We start from the raw sequence: 25026 nt of genomic DNA, 5'->3' as shown, positions 1-25026 counted from the left end.
ACTGGTCTCTGTATGGATCTCGGAATGTGTATCCCCCTACAGCACACATCTCTGTATGGATCTCAGAATGTGTATCCCCTACAGCACAGGTCTCTGTATGGATCTCGGAATGTGTATCCCCTACAGCACACATCTCTGTATGGATCTCGGAATGTGTATCCTCCTACAGCACAGGTCTCTGTATGGATCTCGGAATGTGTATCCCCCTACAGCACACATCTCTGTATGGATCTCAGAATGTGTATCCCCTACAGCACAGGTCTCTGTATGGATCTCGGAATGTGTATCCCCCTACAGCACAGGTCTCTGTATGGATCTCGGAATGTGTATCCCCCTACAGCACACATCTCTGTAGGGATCTCGGAATGTGTATCCCCTACAGCACACGTCTCTGTAGGGATCTCGGGAATCTGTATCCCCCTACAGCACAGGTCTCTGTAGGGATCTCGGAATGTGTATCCCCCCACAGCACAGTTCTCTGTACGGATCTCGGAATGTGTATCCCCTACAGCACTGGTCTCTGTACGGATCTCGGAATGTGTATCCCCCTACAGCACAGGTCTCTATATGGATCTCGGAATGTGTATCCCCCTACAGCACACATCTCTGTATGGATCTCGGAATGTGTATCCCCCTACAGCACACGTCTCTGTATGGATCTCGGAATGTGTATCCCCCTACAGCACACATCTCTGTATGGATCTTGGAATGTGTATCCCCCTAGAGCACAGGTCTCTGTATGGATCTCGGAATGTGTATCCCCCTACTGCACACATCTCTGTATGGATCTCGGAATGTGTATCCCCTTACAGCACACGTCTCTGTATTTATCTCGGAATGGATATCCCCCTACAGCACTGGTCTCTGTATGGATCTCGGAATGTGTATCCCCCTACAGTACACGTCTCGGTATGGATCTCGGAATGTGTATCCCCCTACAGCACACATCTCTGTATGGATCTCGGAATGTGTATCCCCTACAGCACACATCTCTGTATGGATCTCGGAATGTGTATCCACCTACAGCAAACATCTCTATATGGATCTCGGAATGTGTATCCCCCCACAGCACAGTTCTCTGTACGGATCTTGGAATGTGTATCCCCTACAGCACTGGTCTCTGTATGGATCTCGGAATGTGTATCCCCCTACAGCACAGGTCTCTGTATGGATCTCGGAATGTGTATCCCCCTACAGCACACGTCTCTGTATGGATCTCGGAATGTGTATCCCCCTACAGCACATGTCTCTGTATGGATCTCGGAATGTGTATCCCCTTACAGCACACGTCTCTGTATTTATCTCGGAATGTGTATCCCCCTACAGCACTGGTCTCTGTATGGATCTCGGAATGTGTATCCCCCTACAGTACACGTCTCGGTAAGGATCTCGGAATGTGTATCCCCCTACAGCACACATCTCTGTATGGATCTCGGAATGTGTATCCCCTACAGCACACATCTCTGTATGGATCTCGGAATGTGTATCCCCCTACAGCAAACATCTCTTTATGGATCTCGGAATGTGTATCCCCCCACAGCACAGTTCTCTGTACGGATCTTGGAATGTGTATCCCCTACAGCACTGGTCTCTGTATGGATCTCGGAATGTGTATCCCCCTACAGCACAGGTCTCTGTATGGATCTCGGAATGTGTATCCCTCTACAGCACACGTCTCTGTATGGATCTCGGAATGTGTATCCCCCTACAGCACATGTCTCTGTATGGATCTCGGAATGTGTATCCCCCTACAGCACATATCTCTGTATGGATCTTGGAATGTGTATCCCCCTACAGCACAGGTCTCTGTATGGATCTCGGAATGTGTATCCCCCTACAGCACTGGTCTTTGTATGGATCTCGGAATGTGTATCCCCCTACTGCACAGGTCTCTGTACTGATCTCGGAATGTGTATCCCCCTACAGCACACATCTCTGTATGGATCTCGGAATGTGTATCCCCCCACAGCACAGTTCTCTGTACGGATCTTGGAATGTGTATCCCCTACAGCACTGGTCTCTGTACGGATCTCGGAATATGTATCCCCCTACAGCACAGGTCTCTATATGGACCTCGGAATGTGTATCCCCCTACAGCACACATCTCTGTATGGATCTCGGAATGTGTATCCCCCTACACAGAGGCAGAACTCTGGGAGGCAATGGAGTCATCTGCCGCCGGGCTCCTGCTCTCAAGGGGGCACCTCTCCTCCCCTGGAAGCTTAAACCAGTTATTTAAAAGCCAACAATATTGCTTCTGTGGCTGAGTTCTGAAATATATATGTGTTATCTATCTATCTGAACAGAAATATATATTTTATATAAGGTTATATAGGGTTGTATGTGTGTGTGTGGGGGGCACCAATATATATCTTGCCTCCGGGCAACTGGAACGAACTTACGCCACTGCCCCTACAGCACACGTCTCTGTATGGATCTCGGAATGTGTATCCCCCTACAGCACACATCTCTGTATGGATCTTGGAATGTGTATCCCCCTAGAGCACAGGTCTCTGTATGGATCTCGGAATGTGTATCCCCCTACTGCACACATCTCTGTATGGATCTCGGAATGTGTATCCCCCTACAGCACACGTCTCTGTATGGATCTCGGAATGTGTATCCCCCTACAGCACTGGTCTCTGTATGGATCTCGGAATGTGTATCCCCCTACAGCACACGTCTCTGTATGGATCTCGGAATGTGTATCCCCCTACAGCACACATCTCTGTATGGATCTTGGAATGTGTATCCCCCTAGAGCACAGGTCTCTGTATGGATCTCGGAATGTGTATCCCCCTACTGCACACATCTCTGTATGGATCTCGGAATGTGTATCCCCCTACAGCACACGTCTCTGTATGGATCTCGGAATGTGTATCCCCCTACAGCACTGGTCTCTGTATGGATCTCGGAATGTGTATCCCCCTACAATACACGTCTCGGTATGGATCTCGGAATGTGTATCCCCCTACAGCACACATCTCTGTATGGATCTCGGAATGTGTATCCCCTACAGCACACATCTCTGTATGGATCTCGGAATGTTTATCCCCCCACAGCAAACATCTCTGTATGGATCTCGGAATGTGTATCCCCCCACAGCACAGTTCTCTGTACGGATCTTGGAATGTGTATCCCCTACAGCACAGGTCTCTGTATGGATCTCGGAATGTGTATCCCCCTACAGCACACGTCTCTGTATGGATCTCGGAATGTGTATCCCCCTACAGCACATGTCTCTGTATGGATCTCGGAATGTGTATCCCCCTACAGCACAGGTCTCTGTATGGATCTCGGAATGTGTATCCCCCTACTGCACACATCTCTGTATGGATCTCGGAATGTGTATCCCCCTACAGCAAACATCTCTGTACGGATCTCGGAATGTGTATCCCCCTACAGCACAGGTCTCTGTATGGATCTCGGAATGTGTATCCCCCTACAGCACTGGTCTCTGTATGGATCTCGGAATGTGTATCCCCCTACAGTACACGTCTCGGTATGGATCTCGGAATGTGTATCCCCCTACAGCACACATCTCTGTATGGATCTCGGAATGTGTATCCCCTTCAGCACACATCTCTGTATGGATCGCGGAATGTGTATCCCCCTACAGCAAACATCTCTGTATGGATCTCGGAATGTGTATCCCCCTACAGCACACGTCTCTGTATGGATCTCGGAATGTGTATCCCCCTACAGCACTGGTCTCTGTATGGATCTCGGAATGTGTATCCCCCTACAGTACACGTCTCGGTATGGATCTCGGAATGTGTATCCCCCTACAGCACACATCTCTGTATGGATCTCGGAATGTGTATCCCCTACAGCACTGGTCTCTATATGGATCTCGGAATGTGTATCCCTCTACAGCACACATCTCTGTATGGATCTCGGAATGTGTATCCCCTACAGCACACATCTCTGTATGGATCTCGGAATGTGTATCCCCCTACAGCACAGGTCTCTGTATGGATCTCGGAATGTGTATCCCCCTACAGCACACATCTCTGTATGGATCTCGGAATGTGTATCCCCCTACAGCAAACATCTCTGTATGGATCTCGGAATTTGTATCCCCCTACAGCACAGGTCTCTGTATGGATCTCGTAATGTGTATCGCCCTACAGCAAACATCTCTGTATGGATCTCGGTATGTGTATCCCCCTACAGCACACGTCTCTGTATGGATCTCGGAATGTGTATCCCCCTACAGCACTGGTCTCTGTATGGATCTCGGAATGTGTATCCCCCTACAGTACACGTCTCGGTATGGATCTCGGAATGTGTATCCCCCTACAGCACACATCTCTGTATGGATCTCGGAATGTGTATCCCCTACAGCACTGGTCTCTGTATGGATCTCGGAATGTGTATCCCCCTACAGCACACATCTCGGTATGGATCTCGGAATGTGTATCCCCTACAGCACACATCTCTGTATGGATCTCGGAATGTGTATCCCCCTACAGCACAGGTCTCTGTATATATCTCGGAATGTGTATCCCCCTACAGCACACATCTCTGTATGGATCTCGGAATGTGTATCCCCCTACAGCAAACATCTCTGTATGGATCTCGGAATGTGTATCCCCCTACAGCACAGGTCTCTGTATGGATCTCGGAATGTGTATCCCCCTACTGCACACATCTCTGTATGGATCTCGGAATGTGTATCCTCCTACAGCACTGGTCTCTCTATGGATCTCGGAATGTGTATCCCCCTACAGTACATGTCTCTGTATGGATCTCGGAATGTGTATCCCCCCAGTGGCGGATTCAGGGGGAGGGGCACCTGGGCACGTGCCCCCCCTGTCATTCATTTTGTAGATGAGGACCAGAGCTTTCCAATGAGCCCAGCCCCATGTCTCTAGCCCCCCCGGGAACAGGAGATATCGCCTGGCAAAGCTGTAACATTTTTTCCCCATAGGATAATATGGGACCCGTCAATTCCGACCCCCACCCGGTTCCGACGGCTGCCAGTTCCCCCCCTGGCATCACAGGAGCTTGTGGTTGAAGTCATTCAATTTCAAATCGCTGGGCCTTCAATATGATACCAGGATGGTCCATATCCGTCAATCGGTTCCAGAGATATAGCATGTAAATCTATTTTTTTTATTTTTGAAATGTAATTTCATGGCTGTTCATGTTCTTTGAGGGCAGATTACTCTGGAACCAAACGTTCCAGTTTCACTGGACCAAAATCATTCAAAGCCCACTCAAAAGTTCTTCAATATGATACTTGTCTCATGTAAATGGGTCAGTTAGTTCCGAAGATATAGCCGGTTAAATGAGATAACTGGTTAAAGGGGGGGAGGGGTGGTTTTCTCTCCCCCTCACACCAGAAAATGCAGGGACTAGGCTGGTGTAAAACGGGCCAACCTGGGAACGCATTTTCAAATAGCTGGGACCTGCAGTGCTCGGAATACAGCCAGGCTCTGCCACTGTCAGTGGCTATCACTTCTGCCTGGCGGCGGCTGTCCCCCATTTACCACGAGCATGTATTCCCCGTTGGCAATGAGCATGTAATCCCACATGGCAACGAGCATGGAACCTCTGGCAATGAGAATGGAACCCTTGGCAATGAGCATGTAGATTAGCAGCACTTATTGTATGTGGCATAATTTTTAATAGGCATTATGGTGTTTGGCATAATACATAATGGACATCATGCCGTGTAACTTAACGTGCAATGGACATTATGGTGTAAATGTTTAATGCGTGCCTTTGGTGGACAATGTCCCTGTTTATGAAGCGTATTGTGAATTTTGTCTTAATCTGTGTGGCATTATGTAAATTCTGGCTCAATCTGTGTGGCATTTTATGAATTTGGCTCAATCCGTGTGGCATTATGTGAATTTTGACACAATCCATGTGGCATTATGTGAATTTTGGCTCAATCCATTTGGCATTATTTGAATTTTGGCTCAATTCATTTGGCATTATGTGAATTTTGGCTCAATCCGTGTGTTATTATGTAAATTTTGGCTCAATCCGTGTGGCATTATGTGAATTTTGACACAATCCATGTGGCATTGTTTGAATTTTGGCTCATTCCATTTGGCATCATGTGTAAGGGGCAAGTATAATTGGGTCTAGTATTTTGTTGCATAATGTGTAGAAGTTGTATATGGTGTTGTACACTCAAGGACATGCCCCCTGTTGAGTGGCCACACCCTTTTTTCCAGACCGCGCCTTCGGCGCGCGCACAACTACATCCTTCACTTTTGTTGCCATGGTGGGCCTGTGCACTTTAAATGCCAGGACCTATTTTTAATCCCATTGCCACCCTCTCTCTGCCGCTCTCTTAGTATGTACACTGGCACCACTAACACTGGCCCTACCCCACCTAAATCCTCTTTTATCATGGATCCGCCCCTGTATCCCCCTACAGCAAACATCTCTGTATGGATCTCGGAATGTGTATCCCCTACAGCACACATCTCTGTATGGATCTCGGAATGTGTATCCCCCTACAGCAAACATCTCTGTATGGATCTCGGAATGTGTATCCCCCTACAGCACAGGTCTCTGTATGGATCTCGGAATGTGTATCCCTCTACAGTACACGTCTCGGTATGGATCTCGGAATGTGTATCCCCCTACAGCACTGGTCTCTGTACTGATCTCGGAATGTGTATCCCCCCTACAGCACTGGTCTCTGTACTGATCTCCGAATGTGTATCCCCCTACAGCACTGGTCTCTGTATGGATCTCGGAATGTGTATCCCCTACAGCACAGGTTGCTGTACTGATCTCGGAATGTGTATCCCCCTACAGCACAGGTCTCTGTACTGATCTCGGAATGTGTATCCCCCTACAGCACTGGTCTCTGTATGGATCTCGGAATGTGTATCCCCCTACAGCACTGGTCTCTGTATGGATCTCGGAATGTGTATCCCCCTACAGCACAGGTCTCTGTACTGATCTCGGAATGTGTATCCCCCTACAGCACTGGTCTCTGTATGGATCTCGGAATGTGTATCCCCCTACAGCACTGGTCTCTGTATGGATCTCGGAATGTGTATCCCCCTACAGCACTGGTCTCTGTATGGATCTCGGAATGTGTATCCCCCTACAGCACTGGTCTCTGTATGGATCTCGGAATGTGTATCCCCTACAGCACAGGTTGCTGTACTGATCTCGGAATGTGTATCTCCCTACAGCACAGGTCTCTGTACTGATCTCGGAATGTGTATCCCCTTTACAGCACTGGTCTCTGTATGGATCTCGGAATGTGTATCCCCCTACAGCACTGGTCTCTGTATGGATCTCGGAATGTGTATCCCCCTACAGCACAGGTCTCTGTACTGATCTCGGAATGTGTATCCCCCTACAGCACAGGTCTCTGTATGGATCTCGGAATGTGTATCCCCCTACAGCACTGGTCTCTGTATGGATCTCGGAATGTGTATCCCCCTACAGCACAGGTCTCTGTACTGATCTCGGAATGTGTATCCCCCTACAGCACTGGTCTCTGTATGGATCTCGGAATGTGTATCCCCCTACAGCACAGGTCTCTGTATGGATCTCGGAATGTGTATCCCCCTACAGCACTGGTCTCTGTATGGATCTCGGAATGTGTATCCCCCTACAGCACTGGTCTCTGTATGGATCTCGGAATGTGTATCCCCTACAGCATAGGTCTCTGTACAGATTGCAGAATGTCTAGAACATAAAGCCATTGCACAATACATGAGTAGGGGCCTAATTCATCGCTGGTCGTAGAATAGTCACATTTCAGTGGCCCAGCATCTTTCTTCTTAGCCAGGGGCTACCATAGTTATGCATTTCTTCAATTGAATCGATAGGAAGGACTTTGCCCTGTTCCGGGCAGCCCCCGGCATGTAGAAAGGACTGATGCTGAATCCATCCCTAAAGCCGCTACCTGCGCCATATGCATCTCAGCGCCATCTCCACTGGTAGCTGGGTGACAGTAACCGGGCATGTGCCCTGCCTGTACAGAGGTGGCAGGCGGATGATAATTACCAGGGCTCGGATGCGAGTCTAGGGCAGCTGGTGAGGTGGGCACCGGCCATGATCCCCCCTCCACAGCACGCACTGGCACAATTTGCGCCATCGGTGTCACCAAGCTGACTCCACCCTTTGCGGCAGGCTGCCTGGTGAGAGGATTACAGGATTCGGAGCTGCGGTCTGATCCTTTCTATGATTCCATGACTGTGTTCTGCTGGCCTCATATACAGCACACAATGTTTTATTTGTCTGTCTATTGTTATTAAAGTCTTTTGTGCTCTTCTTCCTGTCTCCTCACACATTGTTACTGGTAGATGTGAGGTGAGAGTCTCTCTTAAAGTTCTTTCACATTGCAGAAATGGGTAATGACACGGTATTCTTAAATGGGACTTTAAAACGGGTCTGAGCCTTGAGACCTTTCACATTGCAGGTGAAAACCTTTTTAAAAATCATTTAATACCATTCAAAATTCAACCCGTTTAACCCCCAAGGGACACGTTTCAAGCCATTGAAATAGAGCCATTCACACTGCCTAAAAAACGGCTTTAAAACGTGTAGGACTCTGCTTTTTAACCGGTAAATCAACTTTGGCACTTTCACATTGCAGCCTTATAATATACCGTTTTAAAAGTGCGATGTGAAAGGGGTATTAGAGAAGAGCATCTAATCCGTAGACATCTCTAGCCATCCACCGCATCTCCAATAGGATGTATATCAGGGTTGCCTACCCTCTCGGAATGGTCGGGAGGGTCCCGAATTGGAATGCCCCACCCCGGCATTTAAATACATTTTTCTAACGTTCTCCAGAGAGGGGGCGGGGCCAAAGTGTCATCGCGTAGTTTAGCCCCACCCCCTCCACGGAGATCATGAAATTTGAGGCACTTTCCATCATGGGGTGGGGCTTAATGATGTCACGTTTAAGCCCCGCCCCCGAACTCCTGCTGAAAGTCTCCTCCCCAGGCTTCTCCCAGAGAGGAGCTTTCTAAAGTCGGTAACCCTGATGTATATGTTGTTACCTGCTGCTGCGTGGCGACACGGTGGACACAGTACTCACCCATCCGTGTCCGCCGGCAGCTGGTTTGTGTCTGGTGAGGTTCCTGGGCGGTCTGGCAGCAGCGGGTCATGGCGGCTAAGGTTGCCGGCTCTGAGGGGTTGCTGGAGGCACTGCAGTCTGACTGTGTGTGTAGGCCGGCGCCGGGAGATTGGTGCTGCCATCTTGGAAAATGGCAAAACAGTGATTGGCTAGGCCTGGTTAATCTTTCCCTCCTCCTATGTCCAGGTGGCCAATGGCAGCAACCCATAGAACTAGCTGATAATAGTTAGTGTATAATTCACCTTTACATTAATTACTGTCATATAGTACTAGAAGAGTCAAAATATTGCTGCTGCTGCTTCTTCATCGACCTCAATTTTTCTCAACAGCGACGTCGCATGGTAATCTGCAACATATTTCTATACCAGGGATGGGGAACCTTCGGCACTCCAGCTGTTGTTGAACTACACATCCCAGCATGCCCTGCAACAGTTTTAGAATGGCCAAAAAGCAAAACTGTAGCAGGGCATGCTGGGATATGTAGTTCAAAAACAGCTGGAGGGCCGAAGGTTCCCCATCACTGTTCTATACAATGGGAATGCAATGCAATCTAGCGCTCATCCAAGTGACAACACTGCCCTCTTGTGTCTAAAACGGTTTTATCATCATCTGTACAAACTTTTGTGAAACAACTGCAGTGACACAGGACACAAAGGGCACACTCACACACACACTCCCACACACACACACACACACACACACAATAATGCTACACACTAGTGTACCTGTCCCATATACACACAGACCAGTCCAGGATAATTTTGCAATAAGTAAAGAGCAATTAGATTAAGCGAGTGCTGCATAGGCATGAGGGCATATAAGAGCCTTGCAATTTTGTGATTGGTATAATAAAGTTTAGTAGAAAGGTTTCTTACCCCATAGAGTCCAGGGTTATAGGTGTAGCCAATCAGGTGTAGAATGGGTGGTAGCTCATGCAGGGGTATTTAAGGTGAAGTCAGATGATCCTTCTGCCTCTTTGAGTCTGGATTCGGTCGGTGGAAGCGTCGCGCAGCATCTGTAAAATAGAAGTGCCCAGCTACATCAGGTCCTCCTACTCCCATCACCAGCTACTTCCCTTAGCAGCCATGCGCCGCTCCAGCAGATCTGCCCCCCCCCCCCCTCCCCGCTGGCTGGCGGAGTCCGCCCGTCCTCTGTCTGCTGCAGCTGCACGCAGTGGCTGCAGACAGGTGGCACGGGCTCACTCATCCACACCAGTGAGCCCCCTTCACTCCAGCATGGAGGCATCGTCTTTCTCCGCTTCTGTTCACCCTCCGGCGGCGAGCGCTGCAGGCAGGTCCCCGCCCGGCTCGCCGCTGGACCTCTCCACACCATGCGCCGAGCGGGGCGCCGGGGGTGCACACGGTTGCACAGTTCCCCTTCACCGCCCTGCTCCCCCGTGCCCTCGGCAAGTCACAGCTTAAATGAGATGTTACCAAAACACAGGGGGTTGGATATACTGATGCCTGAATTGGCTCGAGGTGAGGCTTCCTGGCAAAACTCAGACATTTTTTTAAAGCGACAATCATATATAGAACAATATGGGAAAGGGGTGTTTTAATAGAGAGGGCCTGCTCATTACCCCTCTTCTCTATCGGCAGCCATGCAGCATATTGCAGCGCTATAGAGTTTGAGCAGGGTTGCCCCGGCCCCCCCCCCCCCCCCTTCCGGAAAGGTGGGAAATCCTCCCAGATTCTGCAGGACCCCCACATCTCCCCTTCAGCCCCTCCCCCTCCCCGAGGACCCGCGAATTACGGGATTTGCCGTATTGGGGGTTCCTTTCCCCCAAGTGCTGTTGCAAGATTAAGCGAGGGCTGTATAGGCATGAGGGCATTAAAGAGCCTAAGAATTTTGTGATTGTCCCGATAAAGTTATGTTGAAAAGTTTTTACCCATAGAAGTCATGGATGGTAGGTGTAGCCAATCAGGTGTAGAATGGGTGGTAGCTTATGCAGGGGTATAGAAAAGGGAGTCAGGTAATTCTGCTTCCTCTTTGAGTCTGGATTCGGACTGTAGCTGGCAGCAGGCAGTGAAAGGTTAAGTGCAAACCCCCCATTTTCCCTCTGTACACAGCCAATATCTGTTATTGCAGCAACCATTTACCTTACTGCCGGCTCCATGAGATGCTCCAGCCACACAGCTCCACCACCTCTGTCCCCAGTCACGGCTTCTGGCGTCCCCGCCCAGCATTCAGGCACCGCCGGCAAATCTCAGTCACCAGCAGCGGACGTCACAGGTGGGTCACCGCCGAGCTCCCCACTTGATCCGTCCCCAGCCGGAAGCATCATCCCGCGGGGGCAGGCAGCGCACACGGTTGCGCTTTTGCCTGTTCCCGCTCCCCCGGCTAGCTCTCCCGACATCCCAGCGTTAGGCATACTGCAGCCCATCCCCCCCAGCCCCGCTAAGGCCGGAGGTACGTGGGACCGGCAGTGGCTGGCGGCTCACAAGGCCCCACTGGCTCTGCGCCTTCAGGCCCCACAGGCAGATCCCCAGTTCAGCCCCCTAGGTCTTCCACCCCGGGGACTCTGACATGATTGTGATCCAAGGGGGATCCAGGACGCCCCGGTTCCAGGGTTTCCTGGACCCCTTGCTAGGGCTATATCCCACCAGCAGAGAAACGCTGCCGCCCTCTGTTGGTGCATTTTAGGCAAATTTACAACAGAGCTCCTTGGGTTTCCCACTTGGAGATTTCCTTCCTGATCGGGGCCCCTCCACTACACAGGGACTCCAATATGCCCCCATTCCCCCAGCAGGGGGCGCACAGTACCAGCTTCCCCAGCTGGCACCCTCTGGGTCGGGTGCACCATTTTTTCCCCACTCATGGGACACCAGGCACCCCCTGCGTGGTCTTACCCCACCCAGCGGGCAACCACAGAGGTGGAGCATCCTCCGAGGGAGATTGTTATGTCCGGTGGCTCCTGCACTGATGAGAGGTTGGCGGGCCGAGTGGCACCCACGGCGATTCCTTCTTCGGGCAATGTGGGGACGTCGCAAGGAACCAGGTCTCTGGAAGCAGTCGGCCATCCTGGTGATGGTGAGCATGATGATGATACTACCTCTGGCTCTTCTTCTTGCCATTCCTCTGCTAGCAGCGATGAATCAGGGGCCACTAGGCTAGTTTGCTAAGCTAGTGGCGCATGCTGTTGCTAAGCAAGTGGGAGGGGGTAAGCGTGCTAGTTAGGCTAAGGGCCAGATTCTCTAAGCTTCAAAAGTGATAAAATGGAGAGTGATAAACAACCAGCCAATCAGCTCCTGTCTGACATTTTTCAAACACAGTCTGTGACGTCAGGCAGGAGCTGATTGGCTGGCTGTTTATCACTCTCCATTTTATCACTTTTGAAGCTTAGAGAATCTGGCCCTAAGTCTGTCACTTTGCCCAACATGTGTTTTTCACCTTTGGGAGTAGTGCCCAAGAAAGCTCTGGGTAAATACTGGTTGATCCAGCTCCTGCCACAGGGGCAAACGCAGGATTTTTAGAAGGAGGTTTCCAGAGGGGCAGAGCAAAGCACGGAGATGGACACTTAGGTGACCCAGTGTATGCCGGGACAGTTAAAGTATTATAGATAGACCATTATAAATACGCTACTGATATGGAGACAAGCATCTCTGTCATGGGTTAAGTGCAGTGAAGTGCAGTGCAGCTCCCATTATAAATGTTCTATTAATATGGAGACAAGTATATGCATTTCTGTAATGTGTGCAGTGTGTGCAGTGCAGTGCAGTGCAGCATCAATTATATATCTGCTACTGATATGGTGACAAGCATAAGCATTTCTATAATGGGTGCAGTGTGCGCAGTGCAGTAGAGCATCAATTATAAATCTACTACTGATATGGTGACAAGCATAGACGTTTCTGTAATGGGTTCAGTGTGTGCAGTGCGCTGCAGTGCGGCATCCATTATAAATATGCCACTGATATGGAGACAAACATAGGCTATTCTATAATGAGTGCAGTGTGCGCAGTGCAGTGCATCACCAATTATAAATATTCTACTGATATGGAGACAAGCACAATCATTTCTATAATGGCTTCAGTTTGTGCAGTGCAGTGCAGCACCCATTGTAAATACACTACAGATATGGAGACAAGCGTAGGCATTTTTACAATAGTTGCAGAGTGTGCAGTGCAGTGCAGCAACCATTATAAATATGCTACTGATAAGGAGACAAGCATATGCATTTCTATAATGGGTGCAGTGTGTACAGTGCAGTGCAGCACCCATTATAAATACGCTACTGATATGGAGACAAGCATATGCATTTCTATAATGGGTGCAGTGTGTACAGTGCAGCACTGATTGTAAATACACTACTGATATGGAGACAAGCATAGGCGTTTCTATAATGGGTGCAGCGTGTACAGTGCAGTGCAGCACCCATTATAAATACGGTACTGATATGGAGACAAGCATATGCATTTCTATAATGGGTGCAGGGCCGCCGACAGAGGGGTGCTGTGGGTAGAGCTGTCCCGGGCCCCGGCCTCTGGAGGGGCCCGGGCAGCTCATTTTGCCCACAGCAACTGTCTGCTGTATGCTCCCTGCGCTGTGCCACCCTCACTCAACAGGTCCCGAAGCACAGGTATACTCCTGTACAACGGGGCATCCTGGCAGGGGGTGGGTCAAGGAGCCCGATTCGTGGAGGAGAAAAGGGAAGTGACAAAGAAGGCCGGAGGGAGGAAGGGAAAGCAGCATGGAGAGCGAGGAGCAGGGACGGGAGACGTTCAGAGTCCTGCCCCAGAGAAAGAGAGGAGGAGGATCAGCACGCGCTGTGTGAAGAGCCAAGTGGAGTGTGTGAGCCGCGCCGGAGACAGAGAGTGATAGCTCCGGTCCCGGCCTCCAGTGGCGCAGACAGCAGCGCCTTCTTACAGTGCTGCATGACCCGGCAGAGTGGCAGTAGCAGTTCCCCAGCAGCAGCACCCGGCCTCAGTACCTGGCGGTGTCCGGGCGACCGCATTAATACCCGGCACCCAGCGAAGCACCCCACAGGAGTGTAAGGAGCTCCTACCCCACAGTGGCTATAGCTACCAGAGAGAGAGGAGTGGCAGACACCAGCTAGAGTCAAAGAGACAGCAAGCCGAGATCCAAGATTCCCCCAAGGACACGTGGGTCGGCCAGTGTGGCCTGGAATTGCCAAACTTATCAGAGCACTGACAGCTCCAGGGGAGAGGGGGTGAGCGGACTGACAGCTACGGTGGGAGGGGTTGGGGGGCGGACTTGAAATCAGTCCTGGGCCCCAAAATTCCTAGTGGCAGCCCTGAATGGGAGCAGTGTGTGCAGTGCACAGAGAGGAGGGGGCCCACAGCAGAGGCTGTATGCGGGTTCGCTCCTCTCTTGAAATGCCCATGGAGATGAGGTTATAAATGGATATTGTGTTTCACTTATTTGAGGTGCCAGGATATTCCCCATGATTTCTCTGATCCAGATATGTAGGGAGCTGTGCAAAACAAACACACATCTGTTGGCAAAGGAACATTTTGTCACCACCATACAGCAGAGGACTGGCCGTCTAATACACAGCAACAGGCATGGGAAACATGTGACCTCCCCTGATTAAACAGTTTCATATTATTAAAATTATTTTTAAAATGTGTTATTTTTGTATCAGTATTGCTTTTCTGTGATGGAGTTTAATGCTCCTGAGCATTCTACTTCTACTTCTAATTTTACCTAATGTGAATAATCTCCAGTCACATATTAGTTCCCTTAAATGTTATCACTCCGTGTCTCTATCCAGCATCCAGTGTCTCTCCAGCCTTATTACCCCATGTTTCCCCAGCCCACAGTGTATCTCCAGCATCCTGTGTCTCTCCAGCCTTGTAACCTCATGTTTCCCAAGCCCACAGTGTCTCTTCAGCATCCTGTGTCTCTCCAGCCTTGTAACCTCATGTTTACCAAGCCTACAGTGTCTCTCCAGCATCTTGTGTCTTTCCAGCCTTATTACCCCATGTTTCCCCAGCCCACAGTGTATCTCAAGCATCCTGTATCTCTCCAGCCTTGTTACCCCATGTTTACCAAGCCCACAGTGTATCTCCAGCATCCTGTGTCTCTCCAGCCTTGAAAACTCATGTTTCCACAGCTCACAGTGTCTCTCCAGCCTTGTTACTCCAATGTTTCCCCAGCCCACAGTATATCTCCAGCATCACATGTCTCTCCAGCCTTGTTACCCCATGTTTACCAAGCCTACAGTGTCTATCCAGCATCCTGTGTCTCTCCAGCCTTATTACCCCATGTTTACCCAGCCCACAGTGTATCTCCAGCATCCTGTGTCTCTCCAGCCTTGTAACCTCATGTTTCCCAAGCCCACAGTGTCTCTCCAGCATCTTATGTTTCTCCAGCCTTATTACCCCATGTTTCCACAGCCCACAGTGTATCTCCAGCATCCCGTGTCTCTCCAGCCTTGTTACTCCATGTTTCGCCAGCCCACAGTGTCTCCGAGAAACCTGTGCCCCTCCAGCCAGGTTCCACATTTTTACCCAGCTCACGGTGTCTCTCAAGCATTGACACCCTATGTTTCCCCAGCCCACAGTGTATCTCCAGCATCCTGTGTCTCTCTAGCCTTGTAACCTCATGTTTCCCAAGTCCACAGTGTCTCTTCAGCATCCTGTGTCTCTCCAGCCTTATTACCCCATGTTTCCCCAGCCCAAAGTGTATCTCCAGTATCATGTATCTCTCCAGCCTTGTATCCTCATGTTTCCCAAGCCCACGGTGTCTCTACAGCATCCTGTGTCTCTCCAGCCTTATTACCCCAGCCTACAGTGTCTCCGAGAAACCTGTGCCGCTCCAGCCAGATTCCACATGTTTACCCAGCTTACAGTGTCTCTTAAGCATTGTTACCCTATGTTTCCCCAGCCCACACTGTCTCTCCAGCATCCAGTGTCTCCAGCCTTATTACCCCATGTTTCCCCAGCTCACAGTGTATCTCCAGCATCCTGTGTCTCTCCAGGCTTGTTACCCCATGTTTCCCAAGTCCACAGTGTCTCTCGAGCACCCTTTGTTTCTCCAGCCTTGTAACCTCATGTTTACCCAGCCCACAGTGTATCTCCAGCATCCTGTGTCTCTCGAGCATTGTATCCTCATGTTTAACAAGCCTACAGTGTCTCTCCAGCATCCTGTGTCTCTCCAGCCTTATTACACCATGTTTCCCCAGCCCACAGTATATCTCCAGCATCCCGTGTCTCTCCAGCCTTGTAAGCCCATGTTTCCCAAGCCCACAGTGTCTATCCAGCATCCTGTGTTTCTCTAGCCTTGTTACCCCATGTTTACCAAGCCTACAGTGTCTATCCAGCATCTTGTGTCTCTCCAGCTTTATTGCCCCATTTTTACCCAGCCCACAGTGTGTCTCCAGCATCCTGTGTCTCTCCAGCCTTGTGAGCCCATGTTCCCAAGCCCACAGTGTCTAACCAGCATCTTCTGTTTCTCTAGCCTTGTTACCCCATGTTTACAAAGCCTACAGTGTCTATCCAGCATAATGTGTCTCTCCAGCCTTATTACCCCATGTTTACCCAGCCCACAGTGTATCTCCAGCATCCTGTGTCTCTCCAGCCTTGTAACCTCATGTTTCCCCAAGCCCACAGTGTATCTCCAGCATCCTGTGTCTCTCCAGCCTTGTAAGCCAATGTTCCCAAGCCCACAGTGTCTATCCAGCATCTTCTGTTTCTTTAACCTTGTTACCCCATGTTTACAAAGCCTACAGTGTCTCTCCAGCATACTCTGTTTCTCCAGCCTTGTAACCCCATGTTTACCAAGCCTACAGTGTATCTCCAGCATCCTGTGTCTCTCCAGCCTTATTACCCCATGTTTCCCCAGCCCAAAGTGTATCTCATGCATCCTGTGTCTCTCCAGCCTTGTTACTCCATGTTTCCCCAGCCCACAGTATATCTCCAGCATCCCGTGTCTCTCCAGCCTTGTAAGCCCATGTTTCCCAAGCCCACAGTGTCTATCCAGCATCCTGTGTTTCTCTAGCCTTGTTACCCCATGTTTACCAAGCCTACAGTGTCTATCCAGCATCTTGTGTCTCTCCAGCTTTATTGCCCCATTTTTACCCAGCCCACAGTGTGTCTCCAGCATCCTGTGTCTCTTCAGCCTTGTGAGCCCATGTTCCCAAGCCCACAGTGTCTAACCAGCATCTTCTGTTTCTCTAGCCTTGTTACCCCATGTTTACAAAGCCTACAGTGTCTATCCAGCATAATGTGTCTCTCCAGCCTTATTACCCCATGTTTACCCAGCCCACAGTGTATCTCCAGCATCCTGTGTCTCTCCAGCCTTGTAACCTCATGTTTCCCCAAGCCCACAGTGTATCTCCAGCATCCTATGTCTCTCCAGCCTTGTAAGCCCATGTTCCCAAGCCCACAGTGTCTATCCAGCATCTTCTGTTTCTTTAGCCTTGTTACCCCATGTTTACAAAGCCTACAGTGTCTCTCCAGCATACTCTGTTTCTCCAGCCTTGTAACCCCATGTTTACCAAGCCTACAGTGTATCTCCAGCATCCTTTGTCTCTCCAGCCTTGTTACCCCATGTTTTCCAAGCTCACAGTGTCTCTCCAGCCTGGTATCCCCATGTTTCCTCGGCCTACAGTGTCTCTCCAGCATCCTGTGTCTCTCCAGCCTTGTTACCCCATGTTTACAAGCCTACAATGTATCTCCAGCATCCTGTGTCTCTCCAGCCTTATTACCCCATGTTTCCAAAGCCCACAATGTCTCTCCAGCATCCTCTGTTTCCCCAGCCTTATTAACCCGTGTTTCCCCAGCCCACAGTGTATCTCCAGCATCCTGTGTCTCTCCAGCCTTGGAACCTCATGTTTCACAAGCCCACAGTGTCACTCCAGCATCCTCTGTTTCTCCAGCCTTGTTACCCCACGTTTACCAAGCGTACAGTGTATCTCTAGCATCATGTGTCTCTCCAGTGTCCTGTGTCTGTGAGGACCCCGGGTTCATGTGTGCAAATAATTTCACCTAGCGCTCATCTCTGCTTTGAGAAAGGCGGCGTTACATCTCTGCACAGTGCCCCAGAGTCACACGGTTCTCGTATTACAAAGTAAGAATGCAGCACCTTTATTACATAAAGACTGTGGGCCAGATTCTCAAAGCTTCAAAAGTGATAAAATGGAGAGTGATAAACAGCCAGCCAATTAGCTCCTACCTGCCATGTCACAGACTGTGTTTAAAAAATGTCAGACATGAGCTGATTGGCTGGCTGTATATCACTCTTTATTTTATCACTTTTGAAGCTTTGAGAATATGGCCCTATAACCGTAACCACACCATGTACATATATATATATATGTATAGGCACGTTCTGACTTGTGAAACCTGATTTGTAATACAGTATATATCATCATTTGTTCCTGTGGACTTTATTATGTCGGGAAGACATCCAGAACGTTTAAAGAATGGATGGCGGCCCATCGGTCCGCTATCAAAGCGGAGCTGCTGGGGAAGCTTAATGACCAACCTGTGACATCCCATTTTAGGGACAAGAAACATGAACTGTGCACTTTAAAATACCAAATAATCAATCACGTACCACCCTCAGCTTGCGGGGGTGATCGTAATAAAAAACTCCTGCGTCTTGAAACTGCTTGGATTTATATTCAGGGAACAGTAGCCCCAAAAGGGCTTAATGAACGTATTATGTGGAATTCTTTGCTGTAAAAACTGTCCATCAGACAGAGTGCGCTAGTTCTGGCAGTTGCCCTCCCTTAAGAGTCAGTTATGTGTAACAATGAGGTTCTTGCAGTTAATTGTGTCTATATGTTTATATATACTTTTTTCATGTTTTGTATATGTATATTTTGTGTCAATGATATATGTATTTTGGTATATACATTTGTTTTTGTTCTAAAATGTGTATAATGTTTCTATTGTGACAGATGCGGGAGAGACTGACAGCATCCAGATCCACAATGTGCTCAGGTGTGCTGGTCATGCTGTCATGGCAACCGCCGGCTGTGGAGTGCGCTGAGGTCATCCCCTGGCGACTACATGGCTGGCGAGGTTGTATGATGATGCTGATTGCTTGGCCCTTTGGATGCACCTGAGCAGGTGAGTGGATAGGGCATGCCTCATGTATGCTACATAAGGCCAGTGTTTCAATGCATGTATTGTATGTCCTTTCCTCCTGACGACGGAGCGTGGTGCTCCGAAAACATTTGAGGCTCAATAAACTCACTTGCAAATATTCCTGGAGTGCCGTGTGCATACTTCACCTACCTGCGGGGACGTGGACTGTGATCAGTATTTGAATTCTCACAAAGGCACACAGGTGGTTGTATACTTTTGGGAGAGTGCCGATCTATCCCTACAGACTATATATATATATATATATATATAGTCTCATAGGAAGGAACAGACAGCGGCACTCCAAGGGTTTTCAAAAGCGTGTATTAAAGCAAACCAACGTTTCGGGGTATCATTCACCCCTTTGTCAAGGTTTAAGTGCAATAACAAGAAAATAGTGACTGGTGCTTTTGCAATAAGCACCAGTCACTATTTTCTTGTTATTGCACTTAAACCTTGACAAAGGGGTGAATGATACCCCGAAACGTTGGTTTGCTTTAATACACGCTTTTGAAAACCCTTGGAGTGCCGCTGTCTGTTCCTTCCTATGAGACTACCTGTTTGTTCCAGAAGGCACCCAGGTACTGAATCCCAGCTGAGGGAGTGCCAGGCCGTCTACCTCTCTCTATATATATATATATATATATATATATATATATATATATATATATATATATATATATATAATAGTCCAAGGGGCTAGGCACATCCAGATAACCAAAGTGAAGAGAGTCCGGTGCCAGCTGATTCTTTGGATCTCCGTGTGCTGCTGTTGCTGCTGATTTGGCAGCGTGAGTATACTATATATATATATATATATATATATATATATATATATATATATAAATATATATATATATATATATATATATATGCCGCAGGGGACAGATGGAGAGAACGCTGGAGCCTGGGTTTGTGAGTATAGGTGTAAAATTATTGTGTTTAAATACAGTAATAAAGTTTTACTGTTTGCTGTGGGGGTTTTTTACATTCTTTTTACAGGTGGACTACAAGTCCAAGGGGGTTCCATGAATGCCCCTCATGCTGGGACTTGTGGTTTGCCAAGTCCCAGCATTCAGGGGAGGCAATGTTTTTATTTTTTATTTTTACATGTATCAGCCTGGCGGCTCACTGAGCTCTGGACAGCTGAAGCCTGAGGGGGACCCTTTTATTGGGGGTTCCCCACTCCACCGGGTACCCCGTCCAGGGTTGACCAGCCATGGTGTGCATGGTACGGCCAGGGGACCTTATGTAAAAAGTGTCCCCCGACTGTGGCATGACACTGTGGGCTGTTGGAGTCTGGTGCTGGTTTCAAAATATGGGGACCCACAGTTTTTTTGTCCCCCATTCTTTTGGAACCAGGACTGGTCCAAGAGCCAAGGGCGGTTTTCAGAAATACGGGGGGACCACCCTACGCTTTTTGTCCCCTTGTATTTTGGGACTAGGTTTGGCTCACGCCTTTTAAAAAAAAATATACAGCAAACTTTCATGTCTAAAAAATCGTACATTTTCATTACTTGTCTAAAAATCGCACCCTATTACATTTTGCCCATGGAGTCTAGAAGCAGCCCTGCTACAACAAAGGCCAGGTAATTATGCTGATAAGGGGGTTGTCCACTTTGGGATCATAAAATGAGTCATGTTAACCCCTCATAGTGATTATTGATGTCACAGCTCCCTCAGCTGTTAGCAAAATACTACGGGCTCCCCCGCACCAGCAAGGGATGACAAATAGCTGAACCCCCTTTAGCCAAAATGAATTTTGACACTGTAAAATGAACCTTCTTCCTGGCCTTATCTAGAGTGGGGACACTAAGGGACTGTACAAGGAACAAAATCAGACCGAAAGCCAATGGTCAAAACCTCCAGGAGGTTCGCCTTGATACCTTACCTTAATGTCCTTCATCTGGCACAGATCGTACACAGTAATACATTTGATAGGATTAGTAAAACAATGTAAGTTAGTATGACAGACCCAAGTGAAGTCGAAAACTTCATAAAAACCTCTTGTGTGTCCCGGGAGGGTTGGGACAAATTGTAATTAATTAGGACCCATGGAGGTAAAAATGCAAGGAAGCCCTTCACACCACCAATTCCAGAATGCTAGCTGTTCCAAAACCGGCAGGTAAACAGTGTTTTTGGGTCAGCACAAAATGTGCTCTAGATCTAAATCTTATCTAATCTTAAATATTTTTTAAACGCAGCGGACTTCCAATGCCCAATTGCCTAAATGGAAGAGTCAGAAAGCGCACTAGCTGCTGCACAGGTAGCTACCCCAATTCGGAAGGAGTGCATCCCTTACTCCCCCTCCATCAGGCCCAAATGCCGCAAGGAATACTTAAATACTGCATTAAACTGATACTTGGTGAGCGGGGCCATATCGCCATGTAACAACCACTGGGGTTTGCCAGCAGACCCGGTGCAAGGCACCGGAGCGCCCTAGGCGAGTCGGGGTGGAGGCGCCCCGGGGGTGGGGGGGGGGTGCGGCAGAGCAGGAACCGCTTCTGATTTTGGCAACACTTGCCGCACGCTGATTGGCTGAATCTCAGCCAATCAGCGTGCGGCAATTGTTTTCAAACCCAGAAGCACTTCCCGTGCCGCCGCATAGCGCTAGTTATTCTCTATTCACTGCAGGGACCCCGCCGCCGACAGCAGCTTTATACACAGTTACAGCGCCGCAGGTACCCCCGCGGCACGGACACCCCTGTCCGCTCCAGTACCTGCCCGCTCCAGCACTGCAGGGACGCCGACAGCTATATGCACATGCTGGGGGTGAGGGGCGAACTACGCCCTCCAGGTGCCGGCACCCTAGGCAAATGCCTAGAGCTGCCTAGTGGTGGCGCCGGCCCTGTTTGCCAGGAGGTCTAGAAGAAGCATTGCCATTGGCCAGAAACATAGGGCATACTGCCGGCTCCTCATGACTCTGCAGTGTGACCCATCTACCATGGCCCAGCTGGTCTGTCTTAGAACAAGGGATCCTCCACATAAAGCAGGGCTGGGCAACACCGGCCCTCCAGATGTTTATGAACTACACATCCCAGCATGCCTTGCATCAGTTTCAGCATGGCCACATTGAAAAACTAATGCAAAGCATCCTGGGATGTGTAGTTCACTAACATCTGCAGGGCTGGTGTTGCCCAGCCCTGACATAAGGGAACCCTTGGCAAAACCCAAGTCCATGAAAAGAAGGCCCCTGGTTAACGAAACCTTGCAGGCCTCCACTAGTTCGCTAATCTGGAACACACCAAAGAAGTCTAGGGAAAACGCCAAACTAAAAAGCATGGCCTCAAAAGGGGATTCAGCAATAGATGATAGCACAGAGCCTTACCCAAAACAAATGACCTAGGTGGGATCCTGCACCCCCTCAGTTGCGCATGAAAAGCAATACCTGCCAAGGTAACTCACATGGCCATCTCGGAACTGCCCAGGAAGTAATGATCCAACACGAAAACCAGCAAGCAATTCTCCGACTCACCCTGGTTATCAAACCTAAGGTGTTGCACCTCTCAATCCTGGCAGGCAGCTGAATAGACCAAGCAAGTAGAGGGGCCAACATAAGACCAACAGAAGATGCTGCTGGTGCCAACTCCCAGAAATGCCCAAAGTCAAAGCAGTAAGGCACATCAGCTATGCAGTTGTCCACACCCGGAACATGCACTGCAGAATCTGGGATCGCCGGCATTTCAGCACTAAGTATCGCAGCAGCCGCAAGTCCTGTGGTGAAGATGCACGCTGATTGATTATCCCCTGAACAACTCCCAAGTTGTCGCACCAAAAAACATCGTCCTGCCAGACAACTGAGGCGCCCACAACTCCATGGTTACTATAATGAGAAACAGCTCTAAAAGGAGCTGGTTCTTGGTAAAACCCCAGGCGACCCAAGAGGGAGCCAGGATTCAAGGCACCAATCGCCCTGAAAGAAGGCTCCGAATCCAGTGGATCCAGCCGCACCTGTGTGCAATTGCAAATGGGTACTAGAGACATGACAACTCCCAGGTGAAGACCCTTAAAAAGGATTACCACACCAGGTGGTCAACCTTAATTTCCCCAGACAAGCAAATGGTGTGATGAGGGCTGGAAACCCCCACCATTCTAGCATCCGGCAAAATCCTGGGATGACCCGGCAAGCAAAGATCAGGGAACCCAAAAGATACTGCACCTGACGCAGTCTAATTATGGCAGAAACAATACAATCCTCTAATTGCCCCTGCAGGCGGGCCACATTGTCTGCAGGGAGATGGCCACAATCAGCCGCCGTGTCCACCTTTATACCGAGGTACTGTAGGAAAAGCAGCTGGAGGGTCCCTGGACTTTATCCCTTACAGCTGAGCAACACCTCCACATTAACTTCCAGCTCTTATAGTGTATTCAGTCTCTGGTACCCCTGTCCCTTTTGGCTATCCAGGTCAATACCAGTCCTCTGATCTTAGCTTCTCATCATTCACATTGCTCCACAGATCCATGGGGTGGTAGGGCAGCAGAGTGCACACAGTGCATATTCTTCTCCCTTTTTCCCAGCTGGATATGTGGGACCGCCTGAGGCAGGATGTTGTACCCCACAGGAATGCTTGCGGTCCGGTAGGGTAGCAGTACAGCCCCCTCTGCTGCCTCCTCTGCTGCGACACAGTTGTTGTAGATCCCCGACAGCTGGTTTTGAAGTCTACATCTAACAAAGGGAAGGTGTGCTGCAGCTCCTCCTGGGTAGTCCACCCAGTAACAGTGAACACTGGACGCACATCTACTACCAATATACTGTAGCTGTTATTTTGTCAGTAATCCTTTCAACAAAACACCCTACTATACTATTGCACACACACCTAAACAACACGCACACCCCCCCACACCCTCAAATGTCACTGTACCCTCCACACTATCAATGTACATCTTACTCTGTAACCGCTTTTTAATTAAACAAAACAAAACAATACACACCCCCTTCCACATCATATGCTCTCTATTTAACACATTTCACCTATAACTCAAGTTGCAATACAGGGCATCTTACATACAATTCTAACCTTATTTCTCATATACAAACGTTCCCAAATTAAGGGGGAGCAGCCCCTTACACCGGTGTGATGAGCGCCCGTAGGGCATGATGAATCACCTAGTTATACATAGCCCTCTACCCCTTCTATCACACATGTTCCTCTGCCTCTCCCATTACCCCTGTGTTCCTCTGCTCATCCCATTATACATATCACTTTGCCCCTTCCAGTACCCATGTGTTCCTCTCCCCCTCCCATCACCCATGTGTTCCTCCCCCCTCCCATTAACCATGTGTGTCTTTGCTCCTCCCATTACACATGTTCCTCTGCCCCTCCCAAAACCCATGTGTGTGTCTCTGCCCCTTCCAGTACCCAGATGTGCACCTGATCCTCCCGTTACCCATGCGTGTCTCTGCCCCTCCCATTATACATAGCCCTCTGCCCATCCTATTACACATGTTCCTCTTCCAATCTCATTACCCATGTGTGTCTATACCCCTGCCATTACTCATTCACAGTGATGCGTATGAGGTTTGTGTATGTGTGGATGAGTGTGTATCTATAGTATGTGTGTGTGCTGTGTAGAGTGTGGTATGTGTGTCTGCATGTATAAAAGTGTTTATATATGTGTGCCATGCTTGAAGTGGGCAGGTATGCAGCAGTCCTATATACAGACACTTCCAGCAATAAATATTTTATTTTGTATTTTTTATGAATGATGCAGGTGTTTGCTTATACCTTCAGTCCTTCTGTGCCTTCTCTTCCAGGTCCCACTGCACCAATGGCTCCACCACATTCTGTCTAGATCACTTGCTGACACAGTAATCAGGCAGCTCACTTCACATCCCCTTCACCCACCTGGTGACTACAGGTCACACCCATACACCCATACAGTATATGGAGCTAGATACGC

The 25026-nt window shown here is 49.2% G+C and overlaps 1 long non-coding RNA gene across 1 annotated transcript in view; it reads right to left on the bottom strand.

Annotated features, from left to right (window-relative positions):
- Positions 1–25026, bottom strand: part of LOC146041915 (uncharacterized) — a 109978-nt gene that overhangs the window by 25158 nt on the left and 59794 nt on the right. Inside the window, exon 2 of the long non-coding RNA XR_014463663.1 lies at positions 9946–10085. This is a non-coding gene — a long non-coding RNA (uncharacterized LOC146041915). The remainder of the gene's footprint in view (positions 1–9945; positions 10086–25026) is intronic.

This window comes from Crinia signifera, chromosome 19, assembly GCF_055691185.1.
Source record: "Crinia signifera chromosome 19, ASM5569118v1, whole genome shotgun sequence".
Classification (NCBI taxonomy): domain Eukaryota; kingdom Metazoa; phylum Chordata; class Amphibia; order Anura; family Myobatrachidae; genus Crinia; species Crinia signifera.
This window is presented reverse-complemented; position numbering and strand designations above follow the sequence as displayed.